The sequence below is a fragment of the Bombina bombina genome, chromosome 11 (assembly GCF_027579735.1).
Source record: "Bombina bombina isolate aBomBom1 chromosome 11, aBomBom1.pri, whole genome shotgun sequence".
NCBI lineage: Eukaryota > Metazoa > Chordata > Amphibia > Anura > Bombinatoridae > Bombina > Bombina bombina.
Genome location: NC_069509.1, coordinates 40,437,548 through 40,455,158, shown reverse-complemented (window position 1 = coordinate 40,455,158; position 17,611 = coordinate 40,437,548). Strand labels below are relative to the sequence as shown.

General features: G+C 39.5%; 1 protein-coding gene across 4 annotated transcripts in view; it reads right to left on the bottom strand.

Annotated features, from left to right (window-relative positions):
• The window catches only part of LOC128642024 (uncharacterized), a 141,730-nt gene extending 124,422 nt beyond the window's left edge, over positions 1-17,308 (bottom strand). For 2 of the 4 annotated variants that reach the window (XM_053694660.1, XM_053694664.1), the window contains exons 1-2: positions 17,182-17,308; positions 3,805-3,937 (exon numbers count right to left, since the gene is read on the bottom strand). The gene's annotated coding sequence lies outside the window, so the exon portion shown is untranslated. The remainder of the gene's footprint in view (positions 1-3,804; positions 3,938-17,181) is intronic. The other 2 variants (XM_053694662.1, XM_053694663.1) reach the window with 2 other exon arrangements.
• Between the last annotated feature and the right edge of the window lie 303 nt (positions 17,309-17,611).

Below are 17,611 nucleotides of genomic sequence, written 5' to 3'. Positions count from 1 at the left end.
GAGTTACATCTCTTTGACTGAGTTATTCTCTGAAGATTTAGGTGAGTGGGACTCAAGTACAGGAATAGATACAAAGGAAACAAAAAGTCAGTTAAAGACACTAATAAAACAAGAAGAACTGAAACTAAGAAATGGTCAAAGGTCAGGTACCATGAGATCAGTCCATCAACAAGGTACCATGGAATAAAGCAAGGCCAAAGGTTGGGCACTGGGAGATCAGTCCAACAACAAGTTTCAGGGGATACAGCAGGGACAGGAAACCCTGCAGGTACAGCTGATAATACTAGCTACCAGGTAGGTGCAGTTGACAAACGCAGGATTTAGGTAACTTGCCACTGGTTAAGCAAGTACAGGAGACTCAGCAGGTACAGATAACTAAGCAGGTACAGGTGTTGAGACTGGTATGGGATACCAGGTAAGTGCACCTAGTACAGCAGGATTCATGTTGCCACTAGTACAGCAAGTGCAGGAGACTAAGCAGTCACAGAAAACTTAAGTTTCCTGGAAATTGTAGTTCCTTAAATTAGGCATGCCTTTAAATTAATGCAGCATGTGGACATGAGTGCCTAAGGAAGGCAGTATAAGATAGACTTAAGGGTAAAACTTTCTAGCTCTTACCTGCTACGTGGAAAAAACACTCTTAACCCCAATAACCCAATAAAGACGCGGACACCAGTTATGGGAGAAAAAAAACCCTTCCCCCGTCCGGGGAGAGGGGTTGCATTTATTGAACAAATAACTTAATTAAATAACCTAATAAACAAGTAACGTTGGCCGGCAAGAAAAAAGGGACCCCTGTCCTACAACTCCAAAGCAAGGGGTGCGACCGCCCTAAGGTAATGGGGGATGCCCCCCAAACCCGACGGCCTAGGGTTTTTTTTAGGAGGGATCGTGCAGGGAGCCACCAAGTGTTGGCCCTTGCGGCTGTCGTTGAATGTGCTCGCCTGTCCCCCTCCTCTCATTACCCCCCAGGCTGTCCCTACTGGATGTTTGTCGCACCCCTTCTGCCGCCGCAACAGGAACATGACACCATGTTCCTAACCAACTAGAGTTGAGCGACCCCCGAGATCTGCAGACAATGGTTCCTCAGCCAAAAGACTGTTAGTTCCGTAGGGGGGTCCCTAGAACAAAATTAAAGCACTTTGGACTTACTAAGGTCCGAGTGACTATTCAGCCCCCAGCCAAAGTGATACTATTGCCAGCATCGCCTGCTCGCCGTCAACTGGAACACACCCGCCATAACTGGAACAGAGCATCTGTAGTTTGGGAGGGAAGGGAGGGAAGACAGAAAACAGGTTAGTGACCCTACTTCCTGACTACAGCCCTTAATATAGGTTCTGCAACATCTCCCTCTAGCTGTCAGACCAGCAGCACACACAGGAATTAATGCACGTAGCAACTAAGTCAAAAGTTAACCCTTAAGTTGCTGCGTGCTTAATCAGCCCTCCACTTTCCTTGGCTTTCTACGTGGAGGAACGCCGAAGTAGGAGCCGGTCACTGGAGCATGGTCAAAAATGAAAGAAGGGGGAAAAAAAGCATCAATAGAATGTGTAAGTGAATAAAACAGAGGGTGTTAACAACAATACCTTACTCACTGAGAAGCAAAGTGAGAGAGGGCATATAGAAGGTTACTGGTCACAATATGGGCACTGGGGATTTCTGATTGATGCATTTTTCAGTGTAAGCAAAAGTGTTAAACTAGGATCAGTAATGGCAAAATTACATGTTATAAGGAATATAATTGTGTATTTCTTAAGTAAAAATATAAATTTAAACCTCATGGTAGTGTTGTGTATATAAAGCTTGGGAAAACTGTAAATCATGTTGTGGGACCCTAGGGTGGAGTATCTGCAGACCAGAGAGGGCAAATACTCCCTCTAACCTTAGGTAATGGTGACCTCTAACCTCTGATAGTGATGACGTCTAACCCCTGGTGATAATACTAGCATGTCTTCAGTTTTATACAATGAGCAGTGCAAACACCAGGGTAACAAACAGCCTCAGAAAGACAGCTAATGTGCTTGCCAACCCCAGGACCCCGTACAATGAATTACAGATACTCATATATGATGTAGTGTGTGGGTCTATCTGTATCCATAACTGTGTGTGTGTGTGTGTATCTGCATGTATAAGTGTAAAATTTATCAAAGACAGAATAAGGAAATTTTCACATTTATCACCAAAAAAACCTCACAAATGATATGAGCATATTTATAAAGGGTTATGCCCCAATAAAGTCGCAACTTTTCACATGCACAAACAAATTGACTCATGTTTATTTGCAAGTCTTTCATATATGCAAATAAGTTGTCTTGAAATGCCTATTTCTTGTATTAATCTCTATTGGCATTTTAAAATACTGTATTCATTAACAGTTCTCACATATTTATGAAAAGTGGCGCATGTAACATTCACTGTTTTTATTCTTGTTAATTTGTAAGTTGAGAGGTAGTGAAAGAGAAAGAGCCATATTGTTGTTTTTCCAGATTTACAATTTATTTTATTTTTTCTTGCCGTAATGGCAGTCAGGGCTGCCATCAGGGGTTAAAAGGGGTGACTCCTGTCTGGGGCCCACTGGGCCAGGGGGGGGGGCCATGAGGCAAGCACAACTATTATTATTATTTTTTAAAATTTTGGCAGCCACCAGAGGGCACTACAGCAACATTCTATTGAGTGCATGAAATGTCATTACAAGGAGTAAAGCATTAGCATTTGAGAGGAATTCTGGGTGTGTAAACCACTATGCACAGTGTGAGACAGACTTGTAGAAATTCCATATTTAAAACCAAGCAGAAATGTTTCCTCCTCAATACACAAATGGTAGGTGCCCTTTTGACAGATATGATTTATATATATATATATATATATATAACATTACAGTTTATTGCCCCTTTATGCAAGGACTTTCCAGATGGCAGGAAACATTTTATCTAAGATTTTTACATCTGCATAAAATTTTATGCTCTCAGGCTAAGACTGCTCAGTGTTTAAAATGAGACAGGTTAACATAACACTGTTCAATTTACACTACGTCTGACTTAATTTTGAAACACATACAATTAAGCTAAATTCTGCATGCTTGGACAAACATTGCACATGTCAATGGGGGGCCTGATTAATGGTTAGTGGCGGCCCTGATGGCAGTATTTAGAGTTCGAAAAAGCAGAGGAAATACAGTACCTTCTTAATAGTGCGAGTTGATGTAGGACTACTGCCAAGCCCTATATTCAATCCAAATGAAAAAGTGAAGCCCAGCAGCATTGTTCAACTCTTTAAAAGACTTTTATTGTATCATTTCTGGGTCAAGCAGTGACACGTTTCGAGTAAACACCCTTAATCATGTATGTTTGTATACATTGAATCACAATTTAAAAAGCTCTTGTGGCCCTCCTATCTTATCTGGAGTTACATCTCATTTCGCTACCTATTGGACATCAATATGTATACACAAATGTAACCCTATACAGATCACGTGTAAAATAATGCATGTACAAAACTTAATTTAAAACATCATATGTACAACACACATATCTTAATGATATTTTTAAAGGGAGTAATGTACAGGGGGTGAATAGAACAGTAATGCTACTAGATAGTGCTCTCAAAGATGTACACACAACTATGTACAAGCAGGAAAAAGAGGTCTCAGAATTCAGCTTTTCTCAGTTTTCGAGTTCAGGGACCATTTATTAAAGTGAAGGTCCATTTTGATGAATTAGTGCCCGGTTTTTAATAAACCTATTAAAAACAAGGGCACTTTAATTCATCGAAATTGACATTTCACTGTTTTCTTCAAAAACTTACCTTTTAATCCTGGCAGCCGCTCCAGCACTTCCTCTGCCCGTCACAAGCTGTCTTTGCAGGTCCAAAATGACAAATCCGGCTTCCTCCAATCACAGCGTTGCATCAGGCCAAGATCGTGACATCAATGATATCTCTAATAATAAAGTATACAACTGGTGAAATAGAGGTTTTTACAAAAAAAACCAACTATAAAATACTAAAATCACCATCCTATGGCAACCCATGAGAACCCGAGTCCATTTTCCCAGATTTGGTTGAATCACTAGGAGTGATTCATTTATCTTATCGACCCCATCACAAGACCATATTTCACTTTTATCAAAAGGTCTGTCCTTCTGTCCATCCAGTAATGGATTTAGGTTTCATATTCTTTTAATGACGTTCAACCTATCAATTTATTAAAATCAATCAAATTTTATTTCTAAGGGCTCATTCTAGTAAAAAAAAAAAAAAAAAAAAAAATGTATTAAAGTGGGCGATCAGAGCATGGGATATTAGATTTCATCGCTATATCAAAAAGTTAATTATAGCATATCTTTATTAGAATGGATGAATTTAAAGTACATCTAAAATATAGCTAATATCCCGGATCTGATTATACAAATTGCAATTTAAACTGCTGTAAGTTGGATAGACTGGCGAGGTACAGAAATTTGCGGAAATACACCAGTGACTCATGGCAGTATATGATCTGCCGATGCCTAAGTAAAATACAAAAAAATGTTTAAATTGTCCATAAAAGTCCAACCCGCCTCCCAAAAATAAACCTGATACGTCAAAACCCCTATATCCTCCATCCCCCCACATCGCAACTACTAATAAAATGTGTTAACTTCTAAACCACCATCCCCTCACAATGCAATCTACCTAATAAATGTAAACTAATTAAACTTTTAACCCCTAATCCGCTAACCCACACATCTCAAAATACTTAATAAATGTATTAACCCCTAATCCACCATCCTCTAAATCACAAACTACCTAATAAATGTAATAACCTAATCCTCCATCCCCCCACAATGCAAAGTACCTATCAACACTATTAACCCCTAAACTGCCTCCCCCACAATGCAAAGTACCTAATTACCCTTTTAACCCCTAAACTGCCAAGCCCCCACATCGCAAACTACCTATTAAAACTATTAACCCCTACCGCCAACCCCCCACAACGCAAACTACACAATTAACCTATTAACCCCCAAACCGCCATCCCCCAAAATGCAAAGTATTAATCTAATCACTAAGCCTCCTAACCTAACACCCCATAAATGAACCCCAATTAACTACAATTACTTAAAATAAAAAAAGACTAACTTTAAAAATTAATAAAAAAATACAAAAAAATCATATCTTTACATAAAAAAACATCAGTTTACATAAAAAAAAAAAAAACCTAAGATTAAATTTAAAAAAATTCTAATATTTAAAAAGATAAAAAGAAAGATAAAAAGAAAAAAATAAACAAAATTATCCAAAATAAAAAAGGGCCTTTTGTAGGGTATCGCCCTAAAGAAATCAGCACTTTTCCATTAAAAAATACAAATTAACCCCTAACAGTAAATACCCCCCAAAATAAAAAAGACCTAACTCTAAAAAAATCTAGCATCGAAAGCAGAAAAGATCAGGAGCACCAGGCTGGTCCTTTAGTAAAATGTTACTTCTATTATGCGATACACAGCTTCATAAAAAAAATTTCAGTGTATGAACACATCATTGAGGTAGGAGTGTAATGCTGATCCTGCTAACGCGTTTCGGCATTAGCCATAGTCATAGCCTAAGGATACTGCTTAGAATGAACCCTTTTAAAATACCCACCATACTCTGATAGGTTAATTTAAAAATTCAAACTCCCATGCTGATTGGTCAGAATGTGTCTATCCCCCTTTGCTATCCACTTGAGACTGCTGTGAGAGCTTTCTCATATTACATGAGTCTTAGTTAACTCTTTAAGAGTGGGAATATGTTTTGCTTCAACTGTGACAGCGGACATGAGTAATGCGGCATAAATGTGCACCCCCTTGTACAATATAACCTGGTTAGTAGTTACCTGTTATTGTTTAACCAAGACTCATAAATTATAGGGATATAATTCAAACACTGATATGCAGGGTAACAATTAGGAATGTAGTTTTGATACAATATATAGAACATGTGGTGTTTACTGACCACTCCTTTTATAACTGGTGCATGTTTATGGTGTTGATTTTCCCTCTTGATATGTTTTGAATTGCAATATACTTTTAAGAGGAATATTGGCATATAATCCCTAAAATTTGTGATCACTCCTGTTATTATTTTGCATATGTTTCTTATTTTTATTCCTTTTAGAAAATTGCTGAAATGTTTAATCATTTTCCATCCAATGTTATTTCCATTTTAATTCTAATTCCCTATACTGATTCACTTTGTATCCACTGTTGTGACTGGGGATTATTATGCTGTATCTGTAATGTTTATTAAAGGGACACTGAACCAAAAAAAAATTATTTTGTGATTCAGATAGAGCATGCAATTTTAAGCAACTTTCTAATTTACTCCTATTATCAATTTTTCTTTGTTCTCCTGCTATATTTATTTGTAAAAGAAGGCATCTAAGCTTTTTTATTGATTCAGCACTCTGGACAGCACTTTTTTATTGGTGGATACATTTTTATCCACCAATCAGCAAGAACAACACAGGTTGTTCACCAAAAATGGGCCGGCATCTAAACTTACATTCTTGCATTTCAAATAAAGATACCAAGAGAATTAAGAAAATTTGATAATAGGAGTAAATTAGAAAGTTGCTTAAAATGTCATGCTCTATCTGAATCATGAAAGAAAAAATGTGGGTTCATTGTCCCTTTAATCATGTTGGAATACCACTTGAGTTACATTTTCTTAAACATTGAGATGTAGGAACTTGTTACTTGGACCATTGATGAACAATAGTATAAACTGTTGTTATTATAAATGCTGGAACTGCAGAGTAATACTGCTGTTTTAATGCTATTCTTAATGCTATTTTGAACCCACAACAGTGGGTCCATACGAGTAGACATATTGGTGGCATGTAATGCTGTTTAACAGTTTAATTCATTTCTAATGCCAAAAGTTAGTGAGATAGGAATTTGATACTACTGAGGTTCACTATCTTGATGTAAAAATGAAAGGTACTCCTAATGGAACTATAGACAGAGGTATATAGCAAACCTATTGCGGGTAATATGTTGCTCCATGTCAACAGTAACCATCCCAAAAGGGTGTTTGGCTCAGTAGCAAAAGGTCAGTACACCAGATTACAATGGAATTGTAGCACTGAAGATTCTTTTGCTAAGCATGCAGATATATTATCCAGCAAACTGAAAGATAGAGGTTATCCCAATAAAATAACCTACAGAGCTAGAAATTCAGTAACAAATACCAGCAGAGAAAATCTTTTAAAGGAAAAAAATATATCAGATGATAGAATAACGTTTGTAAACTAGTACTGCAATCAATTTCACCAAATTTGTGACATTATTCAAAAGCATCTGTCATTACTTCAAGCGGATGATAAGTTAGTTAAAGTGAATGTCAACTTTTATGAATCAGTGCCCGTTTTTTAAAAAAACTATTAAAAACAGGGGCACTTTCATTCGTGAAAGTTTACATTGCACGAGATTTTACAAATACTTATGTTAATATTATTATTATTATTATCGGTTATTTGTAGAGCGCCAACAGATTCCGCAGCGCTACTCTCCTGAAACACCCAATCACCGGTCCCATGCCTGCAGCTCCTCTGTACTTCATCAGCAATCTCCTTTCTCCAATCATGGCTTCCCCCCAGAAGTGTTCATCTGGTGAGGCCATGCCGTGATTGGAGGAAGACGGTTTCGTCATTGCTGCGTTAGTACAGCAGGATGAAGCAGGCGGGGCAATCGGCGATCCAGTGTTTCAGGAAAAGAATGTAAGTATTTGTAAAATCCGGTGCAATGTAAACTTTCATGAATGAAAGTGCCCCTGTTTTTAATAGTTTTTTAAAAATCCGGGCACTGATTCATAAAAGTTGACATTCACTTTAACTAACTTATCATTCGCTTAAAGTAATGGCAGATGCTTTTGAATAATGCCAGAAATTTGATGATTCATGAAAGTTGACATTGACTTTAACATAGCCCGTCAGGGTTGCAGATTCTTGTTCAAGAAAGGCATATCGATAGGGAACCAAATAGATCTCACAAGAAATGCAGATACAAGACAAAGCTCATGGCTTAGATTTAAAGGAACTTAACACTGCAGCAATGCAACTTGCAGAGCCTGTGAATTTCTATTACAAGGAGATACTTTTAGAGGCTCTACCACAGGTGACATTTTTCAGCACAGAATGTGTTTAAATTGCAGAGAAACCTATGCAGTTTACTTATTAACATGCTCCCTTTGTGACCTGCAGTACATGGGACTCAAAACTAGGGAGGTGTGTGAAAGAACCAGAGAACACATAACTAATATAAAAAATGGTTCTTTGTTTACACCTTTGGTACAACATTTTAAAATTAAACATAACAAAAGCCCTGAATCCCTTAAATGGACAGTTATTGGAAAAATACACAATAACAAAAGAGGGCAGAGCAGAAATTAGCACTCAGAGACTGAGAGGTGTTTTGGATATGCAAATGTAGAACAAGAATACCACAGGGGCTCAATTAAGAGTATGATGTAATTAACTTTTGGCATTAGAAATGAATTAAACTGTTAAAGGGACATTATACACTCATTTTTTCTTTGCATAAATGTTTTGTAGATGATCTATTTATATAGCTCATCAAGTTTTTAGTTTCTTTTTTTTAATGTATAGTTTTGCTTATTTTTAAAGAACATTGCTCTGATTTTCAGACTCCTAACCAAGCCCCAAAGTTTTATGTGAATACCGTCAGATACCTTCTCCAGCTTGCTCCTGTTTGTGTAAAGGGTCTTTTCATATGCAAAAGAAGGGGAAGGGGGGAGTGTCTTATTTGCCATTTGCAGTGGACTTTCCAGCTACCTTTTCAACAGAGCTAAACTGAGAGCTTCTAAGTACGTTTTTAAACCATTTTATACTGGATTTTTATATCAGTATCTGTGCATCTTATTCTTTATAGTAGTGTCTATTACATGCAATTATATGAAAATGAGTGTATACTGTCCCTTTAAATAGCAGTACTTGCCACCAATATGTCTACTCGTATGGACCCACTGTTGTGGGTTCAAAATAGCATTAAGAATAGCATTAAAACAGCAGTATTACTCTGCAGTTCCAGCAGTTATAATAACAACAGTTTAAACTATTGTTCATCAATGTTCTAAGTAACAAGTTCCTACATCTCAATGTTTAAGAAAATGTAACAATATCTTCCTACATAGAACTCAAGTGGTGTTCCAAAATGATTAATAAACGTTACAGATACAGCAGAATAATCCCCAGTCACAACAGTGGATACAAAGTGAATCAGTATAGGGAATTATAATTAAAATGAAAATACCATTGGATGGAAAATGATTAAACATTTCAGCAATTTCCTAAAAAGAATAAAAATAAGAAACATCTGCAAAATAATAACAGGAGTGATCACAAATTTTAGGGATTATACGCCAATATTCCTCTTAAAAGTACATTGCAATTTAAAACATATCAAGAGGGAAAATTAACACCATAAATATGCACCAGTTATAAAAGGAGTGGTCAGTAGACAACACATGTTCTTTATATTGTACTCTATCAAAATTACATTCCTAATTGTTAGCCGGCATATAAGTGTGTTTGAATTATATCCCTATAATTTATGAGTCTTGGTTAAACAATAACAGGTGACCAGATTATATTGTACAAAAGAGTGCACATTAATGCCCCATTACTCATGTTCGCTTTCACAATTGAAGCAAAACATATTCCCACTCTTAAAGAGTTAACTAAGACTCATGTAATATGAGAAGCTCTCACAGCAGTCTCAAGTGGATAGCAAAGGGGTATAGATAGATTCTAATCAATCAGCATGGGAGTTTGAATTTTTTAATTAACCTATCAGAGTATGGTGGGTATTTTAAAAGGGTTCATTCTAAGCAGTATCCTTAAGCTATGAGTATGGTTAATTCCGAAACGCGTTAGCAGGATCAGCATTACACTCCTACCTGAATGATTTGTTCATACTTTGAAATGTTTTTTATGAAGCTGCAAATTGCATAATAAAAGTTATGTTTTACTAAAGGACCAGCCTGGTGCTCCTGATCTTCAATCATTCGATACTTGGTTCAGGGGAAAGTGAGCACAGGCTATCAGGTCATGTATCGGAGCCTAGGAGGCTGTCATTTTTGCACTGGCTGAGAAGAACACAAGGAACAGTGACATCATCAGAGATAGTCCAAGGTCGACGGAGGTAGTAGAGGCAACTCACAGGCAGTAATATAAAAACAGGGACGTCTCTACAGACAACTCCACAGTCTACTGGTAAGGCTTTAGCGCTATAAGCCCATTTCTACCCATTTGTCTATATTTTATTGGAACCCAGTGCTGAATAGACGGACTGTTGTGTAAGGGACTAATACACGCTGTGGTGACCCCTAACCATACAGCCTTCTAGAACTTGCTACCATATTGAAAAAAATCATTAAAGGGCTGAGACTTACATCCATAACTTTATCTAAAAAAATGGAATCTACCCATTGCCCCTAAAGGGGCATTTGTATGGGCAACCCACTCTTTTGCTGCCCAAAAAATAAATAAAAAAGCCCTAATCTAAAACAAACCACAAAAATATTATATATATATATATATATATATATATATATAATGTTAGGATTTTTTTTTAATGTTAAGTTAGGATTTTTTATTTTGGTAATTTTTAATCAATTGTTTAGGGAGATAGTCTTTTTTATTTGATGGAATTGGGGTTAAATAAAGGGATATTAGGTTACGGGGCTTAGTGATTAGATTACTGTTTTGCATTGTGGGGGGATGTCAGTTTAGGGGTTAATAGGTTAATTAGGTAGATTGTGTTGTGGGGGGTTGGCAGATTAGGGGTTAATAGTGTTAATAGGTAGTTTGTGATGTTGAGGGTTGGCAGATTAGGGGTTAATAGTGTTAATAATAGATTGCGTTGTGGAGGGTTGGCGGATTAGGAGTTAATAGTGTTAATAGGTAGATTGCGTTGTAGAGGTTGGCGGATTAGGGTTTAATAGTGAAATTAGATACTTTGCATTGTCGGTGGGTGGCGGATTAGGGGTTAATAATGTTATTAGATACTTTGCGATATGGGGATTGGCGGATTAGGGGATGGCAGTTGAGAGGTACATATTGCGCATGTGTTAGGTGTTTGTTAAGACTTCTAGGGAGTTACGGTGCTCATATACTCACTCAGTGCAAGGCTTGCTGCACCTGCCTATGTGTGATGATGTGAATGTCATGAGATGCAGGACATATGCAGGACACAGCAATGATGGTACAACTCTATTTTATTACAGAGCATAGCAATACACATCCAGACAGGTTGATTGTACTAAACTAACTGCGACACAGACACCGGACCTAAGCCCCGCCCACATGCTAGTGACATCACATCCTGCTCTCATCACATCTTCCCCTTTTTCAAAGGCAAAGCATACATTCGCATATATTAAATAACAAGGTACACCAACAGGGTATACAACAACATTTTGTTTTAGAACATTATAAAAACAGATAAATTAGAAAACATGAACAAATAAATTACATCCTGACTTGGACATCGGGGTAGACTACCCTAGTCCACAGTGACCATGGGATTATTCTGCCCATACTTCCGGTCACTGTTCTAGCTAAAGTCAGTCCCTGTATCGGGCCGGAAGTTTCACCACTCTTCCGCTTGATGTAACTTTGCATGAACTGTCCTCTGATACAGAAGATGGTGAACAAGAGTCTGCTGGAGGCAAAGATATATCCCCGCTATGATCTTGCTGAGGGGAAGGCACCTCTCTTAGAACAGGGGATCCCACCGGCGGTGGTACTGAGGTATCCGGTTCCAGACTCTCAGGTACAGGCTGAAGATGTCTTCGGTTACGGCGTGTAACCGTCCCTCCCTCTGTAAGGACTGTGTAAGACCTTGGTTCTGGAGAGCGGCCCACTACCGTAGCAGGCGTCTTCCATTTCTTCTCATCATCCAGTTTAATTCTGACACTTTGGCCCGCTTTCAGTTCCTGTAAAGGCCTGACAGAATGTCTCCTGTCGTAGAAGAAACGATAACCCTTTTTGGCCTCTTCATCCCTCCTAAGGACTTCGTCCCGAGGAACAGGGCCAGGCGGCTTGAAGACACCCACTGAGGGTAAAGTGGTGCGAATCTGGCGTCCTAGCATCAGCTGTGCCGGGCTAAACCCGGTGGCTTGAATGGGCGTCGCCCTGTATGACAAGAGGGCTAGGTACGGTTCAGATTGCTTTAGAATGAATTTTGTTGTTTGAACTGCCCTTTCAGCCATTCCGTTGGCCTGCGGATAATGTGGACTTGACGTGGAATGTACAAAATCATATTCCCTGCTGAAAGCACTGAACTCTGTAGAAGCGAACTGCATGCCATTATCACTAACCAGCTCCATTGGAATGCCCCAGCGGGCGAACAGGCTCTTCAGGCGAATGATAACGGCCTGACTTGTGATATCATTCAGGGGTGCTATTTCCAAATACCTGGAATAGTAGTCAATAACAACAAGAAACTTTTCCCCGTGCAGTTCGCACAAATCAGCAGCTATTTTCTGCCACGGCCCCGCAGGCAGCGGAGTAGACATTAAGGGCTCCCTTCTCTGAGTAGGCCGGCGTTCCCGGCAAAAGGCACATTTAGACACGTGATTTGCAATGTCGGAGCTGATCCCAGGCCACCATACAGCTGTAGCTGCTCTTTCTCTGCACTTTGTAATGCCTAAGTGCCCATCGTGTATCCTGTTCAACATCTCCTTCCTCATGCTGACAGGAATTACAATACGGTCTTGGAACAGCACCAACCCCTCCAGCTCCGTGAGCTGCGACCTCTCTGGCTGGTAAGCATTTAAAGACATCCAGGCTGCCCGGCTCTCGGGCCAGCCATCTCTTATGTACCTTATAACTTCTTGCAGATCTGTGTCCAAATATGTCTCTTTCTTTATCTCTTCCAGTTTCCTTGAAGAAATGGACTTAGAGGCCAGAACTGAATCAACATACACTTTTACATCCGACTCTGTGGAGGATTCTTCAGCAGCAGCCAGCGGGAGCCTGGACAGTGTATCTGCCACAACCAGCTGCTTCCCCGGCACATGCACTGCCTGAACATTGAACCTGAGTAGTCTCATTAAAAGTCTCTGGCATCTCAAGGGTGTTTTGTCGATGTCATAAGAATTGATAAGAGGGACTAGCGGTTTGTGGTCAGTTTCCAGACTAAATTTCTCCAAACCCACTAGATAACGCTGAAAGCGCTCACAGGCCCAAACTGCAGCCAGGCACTCTTTCTCAATTTGAGCGTATTTTGACTCTGCAGCCGTCAGTGTGCGGGAACAGTAGGCGATGGGCTGTAGTTTGTTGTCATTCAGCTGCAGGAGTGCAGCCCCCAACCCATAACTGCTTGCATCAGCACTAACCACAGTCTTTTTTGAAGGGTCGTAGAACCCCAGCACTGGGGCAGACCCCAGCAGGGACTTAGCATGCAGGAACGCTTTTTCTTGTGAGGGTCCCCAGACCCAGGCAACATCTTTCTTAAGCAACTCTGTGATAGGGTGCAAAACTGTAGATAAATCTGGAAGAAACTTGCCCACGTAATTTACAAGGCCCAATATCTGTCTCAGCTCATGTACATCAGAAGGGCTTTTCATCTGTTCGATAGCCCGAATTTTCTCGGGGTCCGGCTTGATGCCATCCCCGTTGATGATATGCCCAAAGTAGCATAATTCAGTTTTCCTAAAATGACATTTTTCTTTATTCAGCTTCAGCCCAGACTCTTTGATAGCCTGCAGCACACAACTCAAACGCTGATCATGCTCCTCCACTGTAGACCCATACACTAGAATGTCGTCCATGACGACTGCTGTGCCCACGTGGCCACTCAGGAGAGAACTCATTTCCCTCTGAAAGATCTCAGGAGCGGAGGATATCCCAAAGGGAAGTCTGCAGAAGCAGAACCGACCTACCGGAGTGATAAAGGTAGTCAGTTTGCGGCACTTTGGATCCAGGGGGATCTGCCAAAAGCCGCTAGAAGCGTCTAATGTGGAAAAGAACTTTGCCCCAGCCAACTTCGGGGCTATATCTTCCAATGTCGGCAGCACAAATCTCTCCCTCTTCACTGCCTCATTCAACCTTTTCAGGTCCACACAGATGCGCACCTTTCCGTTTTTCTTTGCAACTGGAACAATGGGGGCACACCAATCAGTTGCTTCAACAACCTCTTCAATAACCCCCATAGACTTCATGCGCATGAGCTCTTTCTCCACTTGAGGCATGAGCGGGAACGGAATTCTACGAGGAGTAGAAATACTGTACGGGACTGCGTCACTTTTAAGTGCTATACGGACAGGTTTGCAGCTCAGTAGGCCCAACTCGCCAAACATATCTTCAGAGATCTCATTCACTCTGGCCACGAGGCCCAAGTCACAGGCTGCTTTTCTGCTCAATAAACTGTTAACACACTGACCTCGGATCACATGCACCCACATGGTGAACTTCCTTTGTTTGTACTCACAGCTGGCAAGAAATTTCCCCACACAATCAATGCGGCCACCAGGACTATGAACATTTGTAGTAACCTTCGCCAGCTGGGGCTGTCGAGGCAGTTTCATAAATTCAGCAAAAGACATTACAGTGATATCTGCTCCTGTATCAATCTTAAAATCAACTTTGGCTTCCATTACAGTAAAGGTAACTTTCCAATCTTCCTCTGAGCTTGTCCGTTCCACAACAGACCCCACAAAAGACACTTCCTGACCCTCCTGGTCACTGTCCACCTGCATCTCCTTAATGTATTCAGTTTTACACACCACTTCAAAATGGCCTATTCTGTTACATTTTCTGCATCTTTTATCTCTGGCCGGGCATATAGCACTCTGATCATGAGCCCGGTAGCACCGTGTGCATCGGCCATGTTGCGCCCATCCACTTCTAGGCCTTTCCAGTACTTTAGATCTACCGCTCACACTGTGCCTTTCACTAGTAATTTTCCTAGACTGTTGCACTTCATCCACAATACTCTCAGACCTCAGATCAGCACTTTGCTTTTTCACCAGTTCACTCTGGCGGGCCATCCTAATAGCCCCGTCTAACGTTAAATCAGGCTCTAACTGCAGCTTCAGGGAGACTTCAGCATCTGCAATTCCAATAACTATTCTGTCTCTGATTTGCTCTTCTTTAGCAACACCAAACTCACAGAATTCAGCTAATTCATACAGGCTGCGCACAAATGACTCCACAGATTCTCCCACACGCTGATTACGTTTGTGAAAACAAGCTCTCTCATGAATCACATTTCTTTTGGGCACAAAGTGGGCACTGAGTTTATCCATAACTATATCAAAGTTAACTTCTTCCCCTTCTTGGAAAGTAAAAGCATTGAACACTAGCTCCACATCTTTCCCCATAGAGTATAAAAGAGAATTAACTTGTACTTCACCACTCTCCTTGTTCAGTTTGGATGCAATCCTGAAGCGCTGAAACCGCTGACGCCATGTGGGCCAAGCTGCAGGCTGAGAAAAGTCAAAAGGCTCAGGTGGGGTAAACTTTGACATTGCAATCGATCAGAAACAGAAGCGCAGTCCAGAACTTCTGACACCATGTCATGAGATGCAGGACATATGCAGGACACAGCAATGATGGTACAACTCTATTTTATTATAGAGCATAGCAATACACATCCAGACAGGTTGATTGTACTAAACTAACTGCGACACAGACACCGGACCTAAGCCCCGCCCACATGCTAGTGACATCACATCCTGCTCTCATCACAGTGAATATGGAGTAAAATGTCTTAATTTACCCCGCGCAAGTCCGTGCGCTGAATATGTGATAATGCCTTGCAAGCAGTTTCGATGTTTATGGGAGTAAAAACAACGTCCGACGGGTACAATATACGCGCCACATTTGTATGCGGCTCCGTATATGTTATCGCTACATCCATCTAAAAATAGCTGATGCCAGGTTTTGCGGGTGACGCTGCATATGTAATCGAGCCCCAGTAGTGCATTGCTGCTCCTTCTTGTGAAATGCTTGTGCAATGTTTAATGCTGACAGTGTATGCTATAGCGAATCATGTCTGCCCGCGGTTTGATAAATAGACCCCAACCTCTAATCACATGCTTTTTTTTTTTTTTTTGCTTTTCACAACAAGAGACTGCTAATTTGTGTGGGCCATACAGATAACATTGTGCTCACACCCATTGAGTTATTTAAAAGTCAGCACATTACAGCACTGATTGGCTTAAATGCAAGTCAATAGATAATACATTAATGTGATCAGGGGCTGTCAGAAGAGACTTAGATACAAGGTAATCACAGAGCTAAAAAGTATATTAATATAACCGTGTTGTTTATGCAAAACTGGGGAATGGGTAATAAAGGGATTAGCTATCTTTTGAAACAATAACAATTTTGGAGTAGACTGTCCCTTTAAACACATGAAACGCCTTTTATGAGACAAAAATACATTATCAAGAGAGAACAAAAAAATAACTGTCTTTAAATAATTCCAACAGGAGCTTTATTGTTCTGATTAAAATTCCTACAGAATTTCGTAAACGCACAAAAAGCAATACATAAATATAAACAATTAAATAAAAATTACTCATAATGTCATGTGATGTTTTTACACTGGAATTCTAATGGGCAGGATTACAACTTGTTTACATATTGTATAGTTCAAATGTCACTATTGTATAAAGCTTTTATGTGGCTTATCAGCAAATAAACTGTACTAGCGGTTAAACATACAGCCGTCAATAAAACCATTTGTTTTGTTATTAGATTTATATCTTCTAGTTCCACTGTTACATAGTAATATAGAATAAAAAATAATAAAACCTATCAGGTTAAACCTTTCACACATTCTTGTTATCAGTTGATTCATTTATATTTTGCCATTGACTGTGAAAGGAAAACAAAAGCTTTTATAAACTTTTTTGCAAGAAAATCGCCCTAGTCTTTAACCCTTCGTGCACGTGTTCTCTCTTGAAGAATATAAAGCAATATGGGCCACTCCCAAAAATGAAAAACAACACAAAGCAAATTGAAGACAGACTCAGAGATTCAGTTGCTTGTTTCACTTATTAATAACAACGAGATTTAATATTTATTAGCAGATAGTCAAATATCAAATATATCTGAATTTAACAAGGACTCTGTTTTAACCCCCCTCATATACAATCTAACTAGTTAATCATAACAAACTGTAAACCACTTACCATATTAGTAATTCAGCAGATCCTCTGTGTAAATGATAACTCCTCACACCAAACCATTATTTAATGTAAATCTCGGGGTTTTACTTATCCTGCAGCAGCTGATTTCTTCTTCTGAAATGGAGTTAGAGGAAAACGAAACTGAAAGAAGAATTGAACGAGCTGTTTTCCATAGGGATTGCTGCAGAGCTGGAGAGGAGAAATAAAAGGGACAGTTTACTGCAGAAGTTTTATTGTTTAAAAAGATAGATATTCCCTGTATTACCCATTCCCCAGTTTTGCATAACCAGCACAGTTATATTAATATACTTTTTACCTCTGTGATTAACTTTGTTGAAATAATTAGCATCAGACAGCTGTTCCAAATTAATAAGGTTATAATTGTACAATTAAACAGATTACAACAAAATGACAACAGGTCACTTTACAGTAA